This window comes from Eutrigla gurnardus (assembly GCF_963514095.1).
Source record: "Eutrigla gurnardus genome assembly, chromosome: 9".
NCBI lineage: Eukaryota > Metazoa > Chordata > Actinopteri > Perciformes > Triglidae > Eutrigla > Eutrigla gurnardus.
The window spans coordinates 29496846-29506990 of NC_139923.1; positions in this window are offsets into that span (position 1 = coordinate 29496846).

The following is a 10145-nucleotide window of genomic DNA, read 5'->3' on the forward strand; positions in this document are numbered from 1 at the left end:
GAGCTCACGGTCGGATCCACAAGCCCCCTTGGACCAGGGCCTTTCTAGACCACCTAACATAGGATATGAGCTCACAGGGACGAGGATCCCAGGTGACATCACCCCCGACCTCCCCATCATTACGAGTGACGAGTTAATCCGCCGTCCTGCTCGTCGCCATGCCGATGCTGTGATGACATATTACAGATTTAGTCCCACTGTTTCCTTTCTGCCCCGTGATTCAGGTTTCATATATAATCTGGGCAGACGCTCATTAATCCCACCAGACCGGGCGTTCAGGAATTACACACGTCCATTATCCAGCGAACTGAACGCCACGCTTCACTGGACGACCACAAAACCGCTCCTCCTCCACATTACATGCCACAAGCCGGTCGGTCGCCCGGCGGCCAGCTGGCATCAGCTGGCATCAGCTGGCATCGTTGTCTGAGAGGAGAGGTCGGGGGTCAGAGAGAGAGAGAGAGAGAGAGAGACATTAGCTACTGAGAAGAAGTATTAAAGAGTAACAAACTATGCACACAAAGTCCCTTATCACCAGACGGAGGACAGAAAGTGAAAGCATCCGGAGATTAAACCTGTTTATCAGTTTGTTATCATCAGTTTCATTTTGACACAGAACATTCACAGATGAAAGCAGGTTATTGATCTGTAGCCTTGAGGTCACCTCCGTCCATGAATCCACCTGGACCACATGATTACGATACGCGGCAATTAGACAAATGTTTCTGTTGTTTGTGTTTGAGCCAACGGACCGGAAACCTGTGGCAACAATAAATTCTGCCAACTTCACCGGCAATTTAGTTGCTTCCCTCACTCCTACACAGCAACCTCTGCAGTTTGTTGTTTCACTTATTATGTAACATCATGTCAAAAAGTCATTATTTATAAATTCTAGCTATTTTGTTGCATTTTTCTTATTAGGTACATTTGTTTTTCGTCGTAACTTTGTTCCGTTGCTTTGTTCCGTTATTTTATGTTACTTTGTTATGTTACTTTGTTACGTTACTTTATTACGTAACTTTGTTATGTTACGTTGTTACATTACTTTGTTATGTTACGTTGTTACGTTATGTTGTTACATTACTTTGTTACGTTATGTTTTTACGTTACGTTGTTATGTTGTTACATTATTTTGTTCAGTTACTTTGTTAACGTTGTTATAATATATTGTTGCATTGTTATGGTTGTTATTGTTGTTACGCTTAACTAAGTAGTTTTGTTGAACCTGAACCTAACCATGCATTTCTCAACATTAACCATGCAGCGTTCTGCGTTTCTAGAAGGCTGAAATGACCGTTATTTATGAGAAACATTTTTGGTTCAGAAATGTCGACATTCGATGAATCCGGTCAGCAGAAACGTACGACTGGGTTCATACGCAGCAAACAGTCCAGAAGAAGAGATGCTTCGTGTGCAATAAAGGCAATACAAATAGGAACTCCATATATGGGCTTCCTGCTGGTCCCAACGGCTCCTGTGATCCTGTAGAGCGGCGCTGCTTTATGAAAGGAGGTTATTTACAACGGAGTGATAACGAGAGATAACGCCAACACGGCCTCCTCGTTCTCTCTGCCGGCCACGCCCACGCTCCTCTCTCGCCCTCTCACCTGTCCTCTCACCTGTCCTCTCACCTGTCCTCTCTCACCTGTCCTCTCACCTGTCCTCTCACCTGTCCTCTCTCACCTGTCCTCTTACCTGTCCTCTCACCTGTCCTCTCTCACCTGTCCTCTCACCTGTCCTCTTACCTGTCCTCTCACCTGTCCTCTCACCTGTCCTCTTACCTGTCCTCTCACCTGTCCTCTCACCTCTCCTCTTACCTGTCCTCTCACCTGTTTTCTCTTACCTGTCCTCTCTCACCTGTCCTCTCTCACCTGTTTTCTCTTACCTGTTTTCTCTCACCTGTCCTCTCACCTGTTTTCTCTCGCCTTTCCTCTCACCTGTTTTCTCTCACCTGTCCTCTCTCACCTGTCCTCTTACCTGTCCTCTCTCACCTGTCCTCTTACCTGTCCTCTTACCTGTCCTCTCTCACCTGTCCTCTCTTACCTGTCCTCTCTCACCTGTCCTCTCACCTCTCCTCTCACCTGTTCTCTCTCACCTGTCCTCTCACCTGTTCTCTCTCACCTGTCCTCTCACCTGTCCTCTCACCTGTTCTCTCTTACCTGTCCTCTCACCTCTCCTCTCACCTGTTCTCTCTCACCTGTCCTCTCACCTGTTCTCTCTTACCTGCCCTCTCACCTGTCCTCTCACCTGTTCTCTCTCACCTGTCCTCTCACCTGTCCTCTCACCTGTTCCCTCTCACCTGTCCTCTCACCTGTCCTCTCTCACCTGTTCTCTCTTACCTGTCCTCTCACCTCTCCTCTCACCTGTTCTCTCTTACCTGTCCTCTCACCTCTCCTCTCACCTGTTCTCTCTCACCTGTCCTCTCTCACCTGTCCTCTCACCTTTCCTCTCACCTGTTCTCTCTCACCTGTCCTCTCACCTGTCCTCTCACCTGTTCTCTCTTACCTCTCCTCTCACCTCTCCTCTCACCTGTTCTCTCTCACCTGTCCTCTCACCTGTCCTCTCTCACCTGTCCTCTCTCACCTTTTCTCTCTCACCTGTCCTCTCACCTGTCCTCTAACCTGTCCTCTCTCACCTGTCCTCTCTCACCTTTTCTCTCTCACCTGTCCTCTCACCTGTCCTCTCACCTGTCCTCTCTCACCTGTCCTCTCTCACCTTTTCTCTCTCACCTGTCCTCTCACCTGTCCTCTCACCTGTCCTCTCACCTGTCCTCTCTCACCTGTCCTCTCTCACCTTTTCTCTCTCACCTCTCCTCTCACCTGTCCTCTCTCACCTGTCCTCTCACCTGTCCTCTCACCTGTCCTCTCTCACCTGTCCTCTCACCTGTCCTCTCACCTCTCCTCTCACCTGTCCTCTCTCACCTCTCCTCTCACCTGTCCTCTCACCTGTTCTCTCTTACCTCTCCTCTCACCTCTCCTCTCACCTGTTCTCTCTCACCTGTCCTCTCACCTGTCCTCTCACCTGTCCTCTCACCTGTCCTCTCACCTGTTCTCTCTCACCTGTCCTCTCACCTCTCCTCTCACCTGTTCTCTCTCACCTGTCCTCTCTCACCTGTCCTCGCTCACCTTTTCTCTCTCACCTGTCCTCTCACCTGTCCTCTCTCACCTTTTCTCTCTCACCTGTCCTCTCACCCGTCCTCTCTCACCTGTTCTCTCTCACCTGTCCTCTCTCACCTGTCCTCTCTCACCTCTCCTCTCACCTGTCCTCTCTCACCAGTTCTCTCCCACCTGTCCTCTCTCACCTGTCCTCTCTCACCTCTCCTCTCACCTGTCCTCTCTCACCTGTCCTCTCACCTCTCCTCTCACCTGTCCTCTCTCACCTGTCCTCTCACCTCTCCTCTCACCTCTCCTCTCACCTGTTCTCTCTCACCTGTCCTCTCACCTGTCCTCTCACCTGTCCTCTCACCTGTTCTCTCTTACCTCTCCTCTCACCTCTCCTCTCACCTGTTCTCTCTTACCTCTCCTCTTACCTGTCCTCTCACCTGTTCTCTCTCACCTGTCCTCTCACCTGTCCTCTCACCTGTCCTCCCAATGATTAACAGTCAAAAAGGCCGCATTAAAATTGGCATTGTCTTTGTATGAACGTTGTAACCCGATGTCGTCATGTGAAAAAACTCAGTGTTTGGCGTGAACGCACCGTCAGAAGAAAAGGTCAAAGGGTCACCGAAGCATTCGGGACCATTAATACCGACAGACAATTCTGACCGATACCAGCATCTTCTTTTCTTCCTGCCTCCCTCCCCTCCCCCCCTCCCCCCGCTTCACCCTCTCTTCTTCCCACAGTCTTGTGTATGTGACCTTTGACCTGCCTATTGTTGTATAAGTGGGCCAAGAGGAACCATCATCTGCTTATTGAACCAGAGTTTAGGAAAATGGGGCTGTGCTCAATGCCAGTTATGGAGTGTGTGTGTGTGTGTGTGTGTGTGTGTGTGTGTGTGTGTGTGTGTGTGTGCAGGACAGTAACCATATGCTGCTCAGTGTTAATCCCCGGAGGATATCCTGTTGTTTATTTAAGGATTATGGATAAGCAGCATATGCATGCAGCCTGTTGCGTTATGATACTCGCGATGACATAACTGCGTAATCTCTCCGTCTGATAAAATGAGTGATTTTAACGCGCCAATGTCGTCATTTCCTCAGAAAACGCTCAGAAGATCTCTGAACATCTGCCGTCCTGAGGGAGTGTCTCCATAATCTTTAGGGATGAAAATCTGAGCAGACTGAGGTTCAAGAGCGACTGCGCTCCGACTGTCCGTCACGCTGCTTCACCTTAGCCCCGCCCCTTCCTGTGTCACCCACAGGACTTTATTTCAGAATATATGGTAGATAACAAACTCTTTGATCCTGTTTGAATTGTTCCTTCAATTCTGCATCTGATCTCGTCCAGAAAGTATTTCTGACATCACTCTGACATCACTCTGACATCACTGCACTGAGCACTCAAATGGTCAGAGCTGCCATCTTGCATCTTGTGGTTTTCTGGGTGAAACCACAGTGTAACGGTTAGCCTAGCTATGCACAAAACTAGGAATTGCAGTGTAACTGTTAGCCTAGCTTAGCACAAAAACAGGGAGCGCAGTGTAACGGTTAGCCTAGCTCAGTCAAACTTGGAAAAAGAGAGTTCTCATGATAGTTTCAGAGGATTTCTACAGGAATTAAATCCTTAATTATTCAGGGGGGGGGGGGGGGTGAAGGTGGGGGAGGAAGAGGGGGAAGTAATGGGTCATGGGAGGGCTGGGGGGAGGAAGAGGAGGTGTAAAGGGAGTGCGTGGAGGACTGGTGGAAGGGGGTTTCCAGCCACGCATCTCTCTGAACTCCTAGATTCATGGCTGTCAAGGATTAGACAGAGAGAGGCACGAGGTCAGAGGTCACCCCCTCCTGTCCTGACCTATACCATTTGCTGCCAGGGTTGAACTGCAGCGGAAAAAGGGGAGAAAGTAGAGACTCCTTCACACACTTTATCAAAAACATCAAACCCAAAGGGGAAGGAAATATAACACGAAGGAAGGAAGGAAAAACGTTCATATTTACTAAAAGATTTGTTGGATGATCTTCAGGTTAGACGTCCTGAAGCATGACAGCAACGATGCAACCAATCCGTCTCACATGACCTTCTGATGCATTTCATATCAACCACAGACTTACTTACATACAGGCAGAAGGAGCTGTGATTGGCTGGTTCTAAATAACTTCTCCATCTATGCAGACGACTGAACGCTATTCTGTCAAAATAATGAAATCAACAAATATGAATTTCTCACTGTTTGGTGTCAAAGTGGTTTCCAGAGCACACAGGACAACCTGATGTTTTAATGGTGTGTGTTTTAACACGTATTGTTAAACGTTGAATATTCATCTGGTCTCAAGCGCTACTTTCCATCTCACCGCCGAGGCGTCAAATACTGCACCTCGTTCAGCGGCCGGACCTGACGAGGTGCATTTGTTGCCTAAACCGAATTTCCTGTGAAGATGTTTTAAAGTTTGTTTTACAAAAGATACGTGCAGAAGATAAACTAGAGGTTTGGAACGTTGGAGATCTGACTTAATGGCATCGTTGGATGCATTGGAGTATTTTCTCTTAGATAATACCATGACATCGAGTTTCCAACCAATCAACTTCCAGTAGATTAGATAGACGTGTGTGGTTTTTAACGCTCCTCCGTCTCTGAGGTCGTGATCTTTCCAACGATCAAAGCTAATTCCTCCCGACGTCTTAGAAAACATGAAAAAAAGATCAAATCGCTTCATCTCCCCTTTAAGACTAAAAGCTTCAAAATCTTTTCATTCATCGAACCTGTTGGGATCCAAAATGATCCATTCATTCATTATGATCTAAATCTTTTTTTGCACATTCCTGTACAGCATCATCCCACACTTTGTTTATATTATAGTCGCAGTTTATTGTTTATTGTCTTGTCTGCACCATCTATGAATCTGTTTCTGTTACTGACAATAGCTCAATTGTAATGTTCAAAACCTAACATTAATATCTTCGACCAAAATGAAGAAGAAAGTGTGTTTCCGAGGACCTGGAGGCCGACCCTGGTGGACCACACTGACTGCAGGTCCTGGTCTCCAGGTCTCCCAGCCCTTCTTCTCTGAGCCTGTTTGGGGGGTGGAGGCGGGCGAGGGGCGCCCATTGAGGAGTGTATTGTCTTGGGCTTTTCCTCTTGTTAGCACCCTTGGCCTCTCGGTGTGCCGTGTCCACCCCCCCTCCCTCGCCCCCCACCCCCTCTCGCTCGCCCCCCCACCCCCCCCTCGCCCTGTCTTTTCGGATCACTTAACAGGACAATTACTCTATCCATCTTTTCATGGCGGCCCATTGTGTCCGGAGCCTCGGTTTAGAAGGCTTTTATGGGGAAACCATCTCTTTCTCTTCTTTCAACTCTTTCTTCTTTGCTACATTCACATTGTACCATTTATAACAGTGATGCTGCCGCGTCGGGTTCAGGGTCAGTAGCAGACTCAGAGGTGCGTTAGAGGCCCACTGCAATGGTCTGAAATCAAGGCACTTCTCACCTTTTTATAGGAAATGTAATATTGTATCCCTCGTCTGCTGTATTGTTAGCATGATACGAGTCCAGAGACCAGACCAGACCATGTGGAGGAACCAGAGACTGTCTGTGGTCCCCCAGAGGTCTAGATAGTAGCTCACATTAGTCCAGAGACCAGACCAGACCATGTGGAGGAACCAGAGACTGTCTGTGGTCCCCCAGAGGTCTAGATAGTAGCTCACATTAGTCCAGAGACCAGACCAGACTATGTGGAGGAACCAGAGACTGTCTGTGGTCCCCCAGAGGTCTAGATAGTAGCCCACATTAGTCCAGAGACCAGACTAGACTATGTGGAGGAACCAGAGACTGTCTGTGGTCCCCCAGAGGTCTAGATAGTAGCTCACATTAGTCCAGAGACCAGATCAGACTATGTGGAGGAACCAGAGACTGTCTGTGGTCCCCCAGAGGTCTAGATAGTAGCCCACATTAGTCCAGAGACCAGACTAGACTATGTGGAGGAACCAGAGACTGTCTGTGGTCCCCCAGAGGTCTAGATAGTAGCTCACATTAGTCCAGAGACCAGACCAGACTATGTGGAGGAACCAGAGACTGTCTGTGGTCCCCCAGAGGTCTAGATAGTAGCCCACATTAGTCCAGAGACCAGACTAGACTATGTGGAGGAACCAGAGACTGTCTGTGGTCCCCCAGAGGTCTAGATAGTAGCTCACATTAGTCCAGAGACCAGACCAGACTATGTGGAGAACCAGAGACTGTCTAATTGTATTATTGCTTTTTAATGTAATTCAGTGTCTTTGTTTCTATGGCGACGGACATTTTCACTACCAATAAGAAAACAGCGATCACACTGCCTCTGATAGTTGGTCCATTGTTCCCGGCATGTTGCAGTAAATTCTTCAGTTTTGACCCCCGAGTGGCAACAGCCCCCCCCTCCCCCCTTCAGGACGGCGTTGGGGGCTGGTGGTGGGGTGAGGGGGGTTGAAGGGCAGATTCTTTGAGAGGATGCCCCGGTCCGGTCTCTGTGCTGGTGTCCAGACTTGATAGCCGTGATACGAGGCCATTCAAGGACTTTAAAGACGCTGACGCCCTGAGAGCCGCCGGGAGCGTCCCCCCCCCCCCCCACAGATACGACATGTGAGCGACGCCGGCCTTCTATCAGCAGCTAATTCAACCAATGTATAACTGATCCCGCTAAAACCAGAATATTGGTTAGTTCAGAATGTTTCATCTGAAGCATCACCGTTAACTCGTACTTCTCTGCAACATGTATAATGACAAAACCACAAATAAACGTGTGTGTGTGTGTGTGTGTGCGTGTGTGTGTGTGTGTGTGTGTGTAAAAATGAACAAGATGACCTAAAAGTGATAAATAGAAAATTTTTCATCACAGCTCGACTTTCTCTCGCATTTTTAAATCAAATTCCAATATCTTTTTCTCCCTGGAAAACAAAATGCTACGCCTGCTTTCATCACCCGTCGGTTGGTGGACTACATTTTTGAAGCCTCGAATTTGGCATTTTGGCCGTCGCCATCTTGGTTTCTATGCAACCAGTAGAAGGAAGTGACCATATTTGGATTGTGGAGGAGTGATGGGCGGATGTGATGAACAGAAAACGGCAGAGCGGCACCGTTATTGGATCTGGATCCATGTGGATTCTGGTCATTTTTCTCATCGACTTCTATACAAAGGAGTCGCACCCTGATGGCCAGCAGAGAGAATGCAGCTTTAAGGCACTTCAGCGTCTGCTTCACTGTTTAGTTATGATAGTTCCGACTGGTAACCTTGCCTGTACTTTATGAAGGTTGAAGGTCAAATTAATCTTTGACAATGTTGAATCAACATGTTGGTCAGCAGTGTGACTTGAAAGCGGCGGCGGCGGCCTGTTTTCATCCTCCATCACTGCGGATCAGTCGCTATTGTAAGAGGGATCAATCACGACGTATCAATAGAATCTATAGACTGCTATTGTATGCCGTGTCCAGAGTATGACCCCGAACCCAGCCACCATGAGAAACGGGGGTCAAAGGGCACACACTCAGACAGAGAGGGACGCGGCAACATAGATCTGTGTCTCCGTCTACACTTCTACTTCTTCTTGAACTGCCTTAAAGCTGTATTCCCCTGCTGGCCACCAGGGGGCGACTCCTCTCTGGTTGTAAAGAAGTCTATGAGAAAATGGTCCTACTCCTCTCTGCTGGCCACCAGGGGGCGACTCCTCTCTGGTTGTATAGAAGTCTATGAGAAAATGGTCCTACTTCTCTCTGCTGGCCACCAGGGGGCGACTCCTCTCTGGTTGTATAGAAGTCTATGAGAAAATGGTCCTACTTCTCTCTGCTGGCCACCAGGGGGCGACTCCTCTCTGGTTGTATAGAAGTCTATGAGAAAATGGTCCTACTTCTCTCTGCTGGCCACCAGGGGGCGACTCCTCTCTGGTTGTATAGAAGTCTATGAGAAAATGGTCCTACTTCTCTCTGCTGGCCACCAGGGGGCGACTCCTCTCTGGTTGTATAGAAGTCTATGAGAAAATGGTCCTACTTCTCTCTGCTGGCCACCAGGGGGCGACTCCTCTCTGGTTGTATAGAAGTCTATGAGAAAATGGTCCTACTTCTCTCTGCTGGCCACCAGGGGGCGACTCCTCTCTGGTTGTATAGAAGTCTATGAGAAAATGGTCCTACTTCTCTCTGCTGGCCACCAGGGGGCGACTCCTCTCTGGTTGTATAGAAGTCTATGAGAAAATGGTCCTACTTCTCTCTGCTGGCCACCAGGGGGCGACTCCTCTCTGGTTGTATAGAAGTCTATGAGAAAATGGTCCTACTTCTCTCTGCTGGCCACCAGGGAGCGACTCCTCTCTGGTTACATTGTTGCAAAATAATAATTTCTTTGTACGGGGAAACGCGTTTCTTCACTGCATAAGACAATAAACCCTTTGAATGATGAATTGTGGTTGTTTTCCTCTTTGTGATGCTAGCTGGTCAAACTGAATATGAAAGTGTTTTCTTATCATGCAGGTTATTTCAGGCACAACTGTTATTATTTAACCCGGATAGCTCTTTGATGGCCACGTCCAATCTTTATTTTTATTATTCTTACAGTCAGTCCAGAGTCCTCTTACAGAGTCCATCATGTTGACATATTTGGAAATGAATGATGATCAGGCCAGAATTGACCTTTTATCTTATTAGAGAGAATTTGGGGTTTGGAAATCAGTCCTTCTGGTCCTACTTCTCTCTGCTGGCCACCAGGGGGCGACTCCTCTCTGGTTGTATAGAAGTCTATGAGAAAATGGTCCTACTTCTCTCTGCTGGCCACCAGGGGGCGACTCCTCTCTGGTTGTATAGAAGTCGATGAGAAAATGGTCCTACTTCTCTCTGGATATCTTATCTCAGTCCTCTGGTTCTTCATGTGTCCTGGAGGCCGATCGAAGGCTGACTTTGTAAAAGTCTTCACTTGGAAGTCCAGGTCTGTGTCGAGATATCTGGCCTGGTCTGTGTTTAATAATATTTCTGATTGAGCCCAAAAACCTTTATCTTTGTTCAGTTGAAGCAAACTCCAATAACTGAGTGTATTTGGACC